Here is a 12,307-nt window from a genome sequence, read left to right as displayed (position 1 = left end):
CACACACACATGGACTCACACACACACACATCGACGCACACACACACACATCGACTGACACACATAGACTCACACACAGACTAACACACGCACATAGAGCCACACATACATCTACTTAAACACAGACATATCGACTTATACACACACAGCGACTCACACACACACATAGAGTCACACACACAAATATACATCGACCCACACACACACACATCGACTTCCACACACACACTGAGCGACTCACACACACATATTGACTCACACACACACATCGACTTACACACGCACATGGGCTTACACAATCACATATGGACATAAACACACACATTGACTCACACACACACCGAGTTAAACACAACACTAACGGACGTACATACACATTGACTTACACACACACAGACATCGACTTACACACACACAAACATCGATGCACACACATCGACTTACACACACATACATCGACCCACACACATACACATCGACTTGCACACACAGCGACTTGCACATGCACAGCAACTCAAACACACACATCGACCTGCACACACACTTGTCGACTTACAGACACACATATGGACTTACACACATCGATGCATTCACACACATGGACTCACACACACATCGAGTTACACACACACACGGACTAAAACACACATCGACTCACACACACATGGACTTGCACACACGCACATCGACTCACACACATACATCGACTTACACACGCACACATCGACTCACATACACACATCGACTCACACACACATCGACTTCCACACACACACTGAGCGACTCACACACACACATTGACTCACACACACACCGAGTTAAACACAACACTAACGGACGTACATACACATTGACTTACACACACACAGACATCGACTTGCACACACACAAACATCGACGCACACACATCGACTTACACACACATACATCGACCCACACACATACACATCGACTTGCACACACAGCGACTTGCACATGCACAGCAACTCAAACACACACATCGACCTGCACACACACTTGTCGACTTACAAACACACCTATGGACTTACACACATCGATGCATTCACACACATGGACTCACACACACATCGAGTTACACACACACACGGACTAAAACACACATCGACTCACACACACATGGACTTGCACACACGCACATCGACTCACACACATACATCGACTTACACACGCACACATCGACTCACATACACACATCGACTCACACACACATCGGCTTACACACACATATACATCGATCCACACACACATCGACTTACAAATACACATCGACTCACACACACAGACATCGACTTACACACACACATCGAGTTACACACACACACACGGACTAAAACACACATCGACTCACACACACATGGACTTGCACACACGCACATCGACTCACACACATACATCGACTTACTCACGCACACATCGACTCACATACACGCATCGACTCACACACACATCGGCTTACACACACATATACATCGACCCACACACACATCGACTTACAAATACACATCGACTCACACACACAGACATCGACTTACACACACACATCGACTTGCACACACACAGTGACTTGCACACACACAGTGACGCACACACACACATGGATTCACACACACATGGACTCACACACACATCGACTCACACACACATCGACTTACACACACATATACATTGACCCACACGCAACCACATTGACCTGCTATCATTACAGCAGTGCATACCGACTGTGGTGGTGACCTGCTATCATTACAGCAGTGCATACCAACTGTGGTGATACCTGATATCACTAAAGCAGTGCATACTGACTGTGGTGGCACCTGCTTTCATTACAGCAGTGCATACCGACTGTGGTAGTACATGCTTTCACTACAGATAGTGCATACCAACTGTGATGGTACCTGCTATCACTAGAGCAGTGCATACCGATTCTGGTGGTGACCTGCTATCACTACAGTAGAGCATACCGACTGTGGTGGCAACTGCTATCACTACAGCAGTGCATACCGACTGTGATGGTACCTGCTATAACTACAGCAGTGCATACCGACTGTGGTGGTACCTGCTTTCACGACAGCATTGCATTCTGACTCCGGTGGAACCTGCTATCACTGCAGCAGTGTATAATGACTGTGGTGGTACCTGCTATCACTACAGCAGTGCATACCGACTATGGTGGTACCTGCTATGACTACAGCAGTGCATACCGACTGTGGTGTTACCTGCTATCACTAAAGCAGTGCATACCGACTATGGTGGTACCTGCTATCACTACAACAGTGCATACCGATTGTGGTCGTGACTTGCTATCATTACAGCAGTGCATACCGACTGTGGTGGTACCTGCTATGACTACAGCAGTGCATACTGACTGTGGTGGTACCCTAATCAGCTTTGTCATGCATGCGCAATTCCGTGCTTTGGCTCGCGCTCACCAGCGTAATGAATTAAATAATAAACATCACTAATTTGATAATGTATCGGCTTTAAAGTTGACGGATGGGAAAATCGAATAGCATTGGCTCACCACGGGGCTTATGGCGTGGTACCTGGGTGTTTTTTTTATGTAAACCCAACGGTTTACGAGCCAAATCCTTCGGAAGTTTCGTCTACAGACAGAAAGACACACAGACAGACAGACAGACAAAAAATTACGTTTATAGGTAAGAAAAGATGCTACATGCCCCGCACTAGCTTAATCCGGCACTGCGTGGAGGTGCATGAATAATGTTGTTGCGTACATTTTAAACTGTCTGCTACGGAGATTAGGCACGTTTAGTCCTCAGTCTCGCAATAATCCCGTTATTAACTCGCTATTGTGCATTTTTACTTTGTACATATGTGCAGTCTGTGCTCTTACAACGTGGCGGTAGTCGTTGCGTTCCTCAAGAATACCGCGTAATGGAAAAATCGAGTAATAATAAATAATATATCTGGAGTAAAGCACAGTCCGCGATAACACGTGAGATGCATACGCAAGCTGAACAAAAGACTGAGGAACGTGGGTAGCATCGAGAAGCATCCAGCAGCATCCCAATGCCTTGTGTGGTGATGCTACGCCAAGGAAGCCGTACGACCGCTTATTCCTCCTCGCGCTGTGATGTAGTTTCGTTCACTCGTTCACGTTATATACAATTCACATCCGCGTTATAAAAATGTGTTCCCAATACATTATTCACGTTATGTCCAATTCGAGTTATAAAAACACTCAGCGTTATAGGATAGACTGTATGTAGAACTTCTTTACCGCTATACGTAGCCAACCATGTTAATTAGAGGTACATATCTGTACAGATGTGAGTGGGGAGGTTTCTTACACACATTACAGGTCCAATACTTATGGTCAACTCATTGATTCATTTTGGTAGAAACGAGTCGTCTGTGAGGTCTATTAAAAAGGTGAATGCAATCTGGGAAACTTTCGTGGCTAGCGCTCCCTCAGAGTGCAAAAATTATAACTGTGGCGTTTTTATCAAACGCTTGCATTACCCGACGAGTCATCCTCCTGAATTCATCACCATAAACACCACCTCCGTCATTGTCAAATCATCGTCATCATCAAAGGTAATAAAAACACATTGTTCATCATAAGTTATTATTTATTGTAGTCATTATTTAACATTTACCATTCCCCCCTCCTCCTCCCTATGTTCACTCATAGCAGGAATGTAATTATTTTTTTCCCACTGGAACAAGGTTTCTGCATTCACGAATTCTGCATTCGCAAGTGTTTTCAAGAACGTGCATGCCAATACAGGTCACCATATGTCGATGGTGATTAAGTATGAGCAGCCAATAACAGGTATGAAGATTTTTAGGCCCAAAAACTGGCAAAATGTACGTGCATTATGTACATATGTAATGTAGTAACTTGTCGGGAGACGACCTTACGGGTAGCACACTCTTTATTAACACCAACTTATATTACACGGGTGGCTAACTGCAGCCTAACCCACGGGGTTCCCCTGGCTACACCCATACGGGCTCTTACGCCCCGTAGCTTCTCGGAACCCACCCGGCTGGGGTGTCCGTCTCGACTCTGGGTCCCACAGCCTCGTCCCACATGGACGTCAGACCACGGGTCCCACAGTCTCGCCTCCGAGCCACACAGGGTCCCGGCCCTTACAAGGACAGCGGGACTAGGGGTCTCAGGGCCCTACCTCTTCAACTCCGTCTTCGATCTTCAACTGGTTAACAACTCCCCGAGTGCTCCCGCGCGTCCCCCTTTATAGTCCCACATGCGGACGTCGCTGAGAGCACCCACCCCAGTTGACCAATCACTGCGCGCTGCCCACGATCCTATTTCCCACCTTGTGTCAGCGCGCACAACCACGCACCCCGCGCCGCCCCGTGATCTCTCACTGTCGGCGCGCGTCAACACCACCACTACACATACATAAAAATTTACATGCATAATGACATTATGTGTATTGATTAACTGAGTATAACCCAACTAATAATTGTAATGTATATGTATAGTGAGTACAAACCAGAGGAGACTTCTCTCTTGGAGGCAACACGTTTATTGTAACATTAATAGAATGTAACACAAAGGGGTAACGGCCCCTTCCACCCGATACACTAGGGAGGTATCTCCTCCGGACTATCATGCCCTCACACTGGTCTTCAGTTGGCAGCTCCAGGTCTTCCAGGTGGCTCTTCAGTCTTCAGGTGGCGACAACTGCCGGTCCCGTTCAGGGGTCCGGAATTTATACCGGTTTCTGGCTCACTCTGCCCCTAGCCACTCCTCCATTCTGGAACCATCTAGAGGGGCCTGGAGTGTGACGTTATCCCCCAGCCCCCCTCTTGGGGGTCTGGGGTCTGTACCTCCGGTTCCGAGCTACCTTGGAGGTTACCTTGGCCCAATGGCCTCACTCATCTCCAGCCTCCCTTCTGCCCCCTGTTGACTCAAGGCCGTTATTACAGGCCGTAAGTAGTGTCAATTACACAGAGCGATCAACGATGCCGCTACCCCCCCCCCCCCCACTCATAGCACACAGCCGTCCCGGCTGGCTGTCAATAACCCCAATCGAAAAAAGTAAGAAAAAGAACGAGCAAGGTGTGTGTGCCTCACGGACAACAACAACAACAAATGCAACAAAAGGTAAGTGACCCGACATAAATACCCCAGCCCACCTGTACAAATTTACACTATATACATAATAACATTAACAAAGCAACGCGCAAAGCCCATGACCCCCCCCCTGCATTGTGAACCATTATGAACAATTTAATTAAGGCAAAAAGGAAATGGCCAACAGTGTGTGGTACTCAGTGAGCGGTGTGCCGGGAGTGTATGTGGTTGGGGGGGGGTTAAGATAATCGAGGTACTTTGGACTGAGTCCTTGTCGCCGGACCCCCGGCGGAGGTGGCCTCCCCTGACCCGGTGGAGCCGGGGGGGTAGGCAAGTGTAGTGGAGTAGCAGGTTCTGCACACAGAGTGTTCGGCAGAGCAGAGGAGCTCCCTGCAGCCGGAGCCAGGGAGCAGAGGCCGGCGGCGTTAGGAGCGGCGTCAGTTGTGCGGCATCTGGAATAGAAGGCACAGGCTTCTGCTGAGAATTATCACCAGCAGGCACACAATCCGGCTCGCCAGACACGTCACACACTCGACCCTGAAATCGTGGAGGTGAGACAGGGTCGCGCAGGGCAACAAATGGCTTGAGGCGCGACGGATGCATTAACCAGCAGCGGCGACCCCAGCGAATCTGAACGCATTGCGGACAAACAACGTCGACCACAATGACCAGCCCTCTCCAGGGCTTGAACAATTTAGGTGACGTCCCCACCGGGACCTGTGGGCAGTGGAGCCATGCTTTTGTCGCCGGCTCTCCACGCATGTTGCGAAGTACACCGGCCATGCAGACGTTCATTGGCCAATTGGCGCAAATCAGAGTTCACCCTTGAAGCTTCCCGTGGCCAACATGTCATCAACGGCCAGCCGAACATGTTCCTTTACTGCAGGACTGAGCCTGTAAGGGTTTTGGCGGATGACAACGGCGTCCCCCCATGCTGATATGATGGCTTAGCAAGGTGGTGCGGCCAATATCGAATTTGCCTGTGCTGAAGACATCCGAAAAGTCATACAAAAGAGACCTTAATTTCCGGCGTTGGGGCTCAAACAACTCAGCCGATTCCGAGCATAGGGAGTCAATCCAGCAGACATCTCGTCCGGAACGCGGCATCGGACGTGACCCAGCCTCAACGCTACCCACGAAGTGCGGGCGATGCATGGGCAAGGACCGTGCCCTGCGACAAGACAGATGTTGTCAACCCAGCATTCAGAACCTGAATTAACGGTTCCCTTTCGGCGGACACTAGGCTCTGCGCAACCACGAGCTCTAACCCCCGTACAGCCATGTTGGAATGGCCCATCAGGATGCCTCCGGCCATAGTAGCCAGGTCAAGTGGCTTACGCAGGCGCAGGGAGACCAGCATTTGCGTGCCCGGGGGGATTCAAACAGTTTCGGCCGCAAGCGCCTGCACCGTGGCATTTGCCATGCACAAATGGGTGGAAGACAGCAGGAATGCCAATCAGCGACCTGACGGCAACTCGATGCATCCGTGATCAATGAGAATTTTAACCGGCATTTTGCCTAAGCAATTGGTGCCCAACAAATACTGGACAGCCAGGGACGACGAGACCAGAATCGGCCCTGACAATTTGATATCGCCAATACAGATTTGTGCAGTAATTTGGCCGATGATCCCCAATGAACCAATGCTGGCGTCAAAACACGGAACCTCGAAGGGCCGCAGAGAGCGACATTTATCTGGCAAAATGTTGAAAATAAGCTCCGAAATAATGGTAGCCAACGCACCCGTTTCGACGAGCATTCGGAACTCAATGCCTTCTATGGAGCCCATGACAACGGACGACCCCGCGGTCGCGGCGACTACCCTGTGGGCCAACTCCCACCACTGGCCTGGTCGGAGGGGCCAGTCCTCCCAAACACATTCTGTACCCCTGCGAACTGACGTACGAGATGTGTGAGGTGTAACTAAGGGCTGAGTGTGTGAGGTGCCGCGACTCACCTCAGGTTGATGTGAAGAGGAGGGAGGTCGGTCGGACGAGGGTGGAGGCCCGAAAAAGCACCGTCGAGGTGCCGGACAGCCTGAAGCAACGTGGCCCTGCAGGCCACAGTTGAAGCAGGACATGAGGCCCCGCTCCCGACGCGGTGACGCCCTCTTCCGAGTGCGATCACCATCCAAACGTGGCCGGTCGTCCCTCCTCCATCCCCTATCAGGTGCGGATGCAAAGACTTGAGCAGGAGCTGAATCTTCAGGAGCGCTGCGCACCTCACCGGCTGCAGCACACACCGTCAGCCCCATCTTTCGACAGAGGAGCAGGTGGGCTTGGACGCTCCGTGCAACTTGCAGGGACCACAGGTCTGTGTCATCGATCACGTGGACGACCACGTGAAGCTCCCGAGCCAGCGCCAGCAACTTCTCCATCACCAGCGCGTCGATGCCCTCGTTGTCCATCTTCGGATAAGCGACCTTTGCCAATACCAGCAAGGCGCTGCGGAAGGCGAGTACTTGACGGTGAAGCAATGGCGAGTGCTTGACGGTGGTTCGTAAATAGCAGCCATCTGCTGCATTTCCTGCTGTAAAGTGGCACAATCAGCTGGCAGGATGGTGATGAAAGCTGCAAGAGCATCGTCGTCAAGGGCCGCTGGGAGCGCTCGGAGCGCCTCTTCCTCGGACCACCCTGCCATCGCAACGTTGGTGAGGAAGCGCCGCTAGAAGGCGGCCCAGTCACCCCCAGCAAAAAATGCGGTCAGGATGGGCAGTAGTTGCTGTAGCAAAGGGACGCGTGCAGCCGGGCGCTGCTCCTCCCCACACATTGCGGGAAATGCGCCATTCTCCCCGGGCAAGATAGCAGTTCCTTTTTCCGGTCAAGGCGATGATGACGCGGCGGTTCCTGATTGGCGGGAAGTTTCGGCGGGAGATTTGAAAATTTCGTCGGGAGCAGCAGTGGGAGCTGCAGCCCTGCGCGGCTCCACTTCCCCATCCTCCACCACCGTAAGTAGTGGCAATTACACACAGCGCTCAACGATGCCGCTATATCTGAATACTTTAACCCCCCCCCCACCCTCTAGTCTTCGCAGTTGCTTGGTGACATCATATTTATCCCGGATATTTAAGATCGAATCAGTTGGATTTCTCTACAATTCTGGCTGTCATCTGAAGTCACGATACTTGAATTGTAAACGTAGTGGGTTTACTCTCCAACACACTGGTGTGCTAAACTAGTAACTAATTGGCACGTTTTGTTGACTTTAAACTTTACGAATTGGCTATGTCGGGTAGTGGCAGGTGTAATGACACATTTATGTTTACGTGATCTACCCAAAACATCTCTATTATGCATAATATTGGTCGCGAAAGCCTCCTCAGTGTTAAAGAGATATGCATTGCAGTCCCTCTTGTCTCAGGTCACTATCAAAATAAATTTGAGCAAATGTGACACTGATGGACAGCAGCAGTAATATAGTAGTAGACAGTGTACTGGTTTCATCCTAATCGGGACTGATTAGTACAGCATAGTTACCGCTACTCACTGCTGGCAAGTATTGGCAGCCACGAGTATTGATCATGAAATCAGTCCACAGTTGTCTTCCTTTCTCTTATTGCTGCCTGTTTTGCTAAATTTTGTTGATATTTGATCTGACTAAAAGTGGCTGAAGACACAATGACCACCAATGCATCTGTGAAACAAGAAGTTATGGTCTTCCTTCAATGCATTAACAAAGAAAAGCACTACTGCATGCTTTTTTGCAAGATTTATTCACCATTTCTCAGTCAACGACGCCAATTAAAAGTCAGATAAGGGGTTCACTGGGTAACTTGTTTAGTGCTCACAAATGAAGCAGTGCTCTTTCTCAGTGACTCATGTGTAACGATGATGTTGTACTGGAACGCCTCAGGGTGTTCCAGAACATTCCACATTTTTTTCCAGATTATACCAGCTAGTTCCAGAGATGTCCTGCCTATTCCATACATTTCCAGGTTACTCTAGAAAGACATTCCAGAAGTTTTCAGAACATTCCAAAATGTTCCATAATGTTCTATAAATCTCCAAAAAACGTATAGAAACTTCCAATTGGAAAGCCATATTATGACTCTTCATGAATCAGTAGCCACCCCTAACCATCATTCGTTTCAGGTAAAATTGCACAGTTATGACAATACATCTTTAAAAAGTGTTTTGACAACTAAGGACCACCATAATATATTAAACTGCATGAACGGATATTTCATTTATTGTGGAATAGTAATGTGCACACACTATATACTTGTTTTAATGAATGCTGAGTTTAAGTATCCATCACAAAACAGTGCAGATTAGAAATGTATTGAAAGCACATTCGTTTATGTTGTGCAAAGAAAACATATCGAGTAAAAAAAATGGGAGATGCTATCTTACGAATTATGAAAACAACGACGTAATTTATGCACATTCTCTTTGTAATGAAAATGTTCCTTCAGAAATGTATGTATGTTGCACTTATTTCGCACCGTACGTAGTCAACCGTGCTATGCGGTGGAATGTCCATCTTGGAACAGTGTTAGTTTAAATAACTTGCAAGCTCTTTCCATATTCTTTGGTTCTTTCGGTAAGTCACGTAGGTAGAATTTTATTTTACTTTATTTCTACCTACGTGACTTACTGAAAGAACCAAAGAGTATGGATTCCTACAGTCACGAAAGCTTCAAACCAAGATTTAACTTTTTCCATATGTTTAAATAATGACATTGATTAATGCATGAGTGAAATTGTATTATTTTATCAGTAAACGGCAGCAACAAGGTTTATTATTTTTTACATACCTCAGACATGTTCTTGATACAGGCACGCCTCTTATAGCCCTGAGGATGTGTTCTTGGTAAACAGAGTGCTGTACGAAACTACACTACAGGAGGTCACTATAACACGGTTCCAATGAAGATACGTACCGACAGCACAATTTTTTTACTTATGAGGAATATACGTAGGCCTCGGCAAGTAAGGGAATTTACCCTTTTTACCAGGTAAAAGGGTAAAGGTAAAAGGTAAAGGTGTCGACATGCCAAGGGGTAAGGTAAAGGGTAGGGTAAAGGTAGCTCGGAAGAATTACCCGGTAAATACGGTACCTTGTTTACCGCTAAAAGCTCCGTGGCACAGTCCGTGGCCTCCATTTAATAAGTAATATTAAACAAACTTGATTAAAACACGCTTTTATTAAATGTACTAGTAATGTCAGAAGTCCACGACTCCAGGAAGTGGCCCTGAAGCTTGCCATAACGTAAGGGACCGTGGTGATTTATAGCCAACGTGAGTTGAGCGTGGACAATTAGCCCCGAGCCGAAACATAACATTTACAAAAGAATGTTTAAAAATATATATATTTTTAATGATATAATATAGTGTTGTCATCAGTATGACATAAGTATACCAAGTTTGCAGTCGATACCACATTAGGAAGTGGGTAAAAATTTAGTTACAAGATTTGAGGATACAACAACGATGACAACGACGACGACAACAACAATAATGACAACAACGACAACAACAAGCATGTAAAATTGGAATCATTGAGAGTATTCTATATGAATAAAGCGCTCTACCCAGCATTTACCATTATAAACCTTCTTCTTGGTTCTTTCGGGAAAGTCACGCGACTTTCTGTAAAGTCAGGTGACTTTACCGAAAGAACCAAGAAGATGAATCCCTGCACTCAGGAAAGCTTTAAATCGAAATTATAAACCTTGTTCATGTGTAGTTCCCTAGTAATTACCCTGTAATCGGGTAATTTGTATGGGCTAAGGGTAAAAGATAGGGTAAAGGTAGGCTCGTTGCTTTTTACCTATTACCTTTTACCTTACCTGCTAAAGGGTAAAAGGTAGGGTAGAGTGATTGTAATGTGATAAGGTAAAAGATAGGGTAAAGGTAGGCTCATTGTTTTTACCTTTTAACTTTTACCTTACCATGCCGAGGCCTAAATATACGAGAGCTTTATTGGGTTATCGTTAATAGCCTTGATAATGATACTGTACACATGATAAATGTCTAAAAGTAGTTTACAAATAAGTAAAACATAACCTTAAAACGATGATGACGTATACAAATACGATAAGCTATGTTCTCATTAGTGCATTCGGTTGGAGCTTGCGTAAGACTAACCACTATCTGCTGTAAACATACGCTCCGCAGGAAGATGTCCAGTACGAAACAGTGGTACATATTGTATGCATGCATTGGCAATGAATGGATGTAGTGATTTATCGATACTCTAACGTGGCTGTCGGATTGCCTGTGAGCAGAATCGATACAATTAGGTTCCACAAAGATCATATATGGGCTTACTTGCCGTGCAGCACCACGTCTGTTGACCACTCATTGATATGCTAATTTTTTCTCTAACCCCCCTCCCTCTCTCTGCCTCCGCCCCCCCCCTCTGTCTATTTAAGGCCACCCCACAGAGACGATCACCCCTCTCTGTTACCTGTGTTGCTCCCGCTATGTATCTTGGTGATATCTGTCTGCTAATATGTCTGTCTATAGTTTTCTGGTTAGATTTTATGTCGCTATTTCATTATACCTGATGATGTTTGCTTGTGTTGCAATCGAAACGTCGTATTCTATTATTTAGTTTAATTTATTATTTTATCTTTAGACGTGACTTAACCGAAAGAACCAAATAATAATTCCTGCAGTCACGAAAGTTCTAAAATTAAGATTGAACCACTTCTACGGGGAAGTTTTAAGCTTATCTTTTTTCTCTCTCTCTGGCGACTTGTTTTCTCTGCCTGTGTCCTCTTTAGAATGTTCACACTTAAATTCTAACTTAGCAATCTTTGAAATACGTAATCAACCAGGCTATGCGTTAATTGTGTGTTGACCGACCCTCTGTGTTGTATTACATTACATTTCGATATTTTACTAGGTTATTTAATTTTAGTGTGTCCTCCTGATTTTCAGGCTTACTTGCCGTGCAGCACCACGTCTGTTGACCACTCATTGATATGCTAATTTTTTCTCTAACCCCCCTCCCTCTCTCTGCCTCCGCCCCCCCTCTGTCTATTTAAGGCCACCCCACAGAGACGATCACCCCTCTGTTACCTGTGTTGCTCCCGCTATGTATCTTGGTGATATCTGTCTGCTAATATGTCTGTCTATAGTTTTCTGGTTAGATTTTATGTCGCTATTTCATTATACCTGATGATGATTGCTTGTGTTGCAATCGAAACGTCGTATTCTATTATTTAATTTAATTTAATATTTTATCTTTAGACGTGACTTAACCGAAAGAACC

Source organism: Lampetra planeri, chromosome 58 (genome assembly GCF_965212315.1).
Source record: "Lampetra planeri chromosome 58, kcLamPlan1.2.h2, whole genome shotgun sequence".
NCBI lineage: Eukaryota > Metazoa > Chordata > Hyperoartia > Petromyzontiformes > Petromyzontidae > Lampetra > Lampetra planeri.
The sequence above is the reverse complement of the archived record's forward strand: the minus strand, read 5'-3'. Positions refer to the sequence as shown.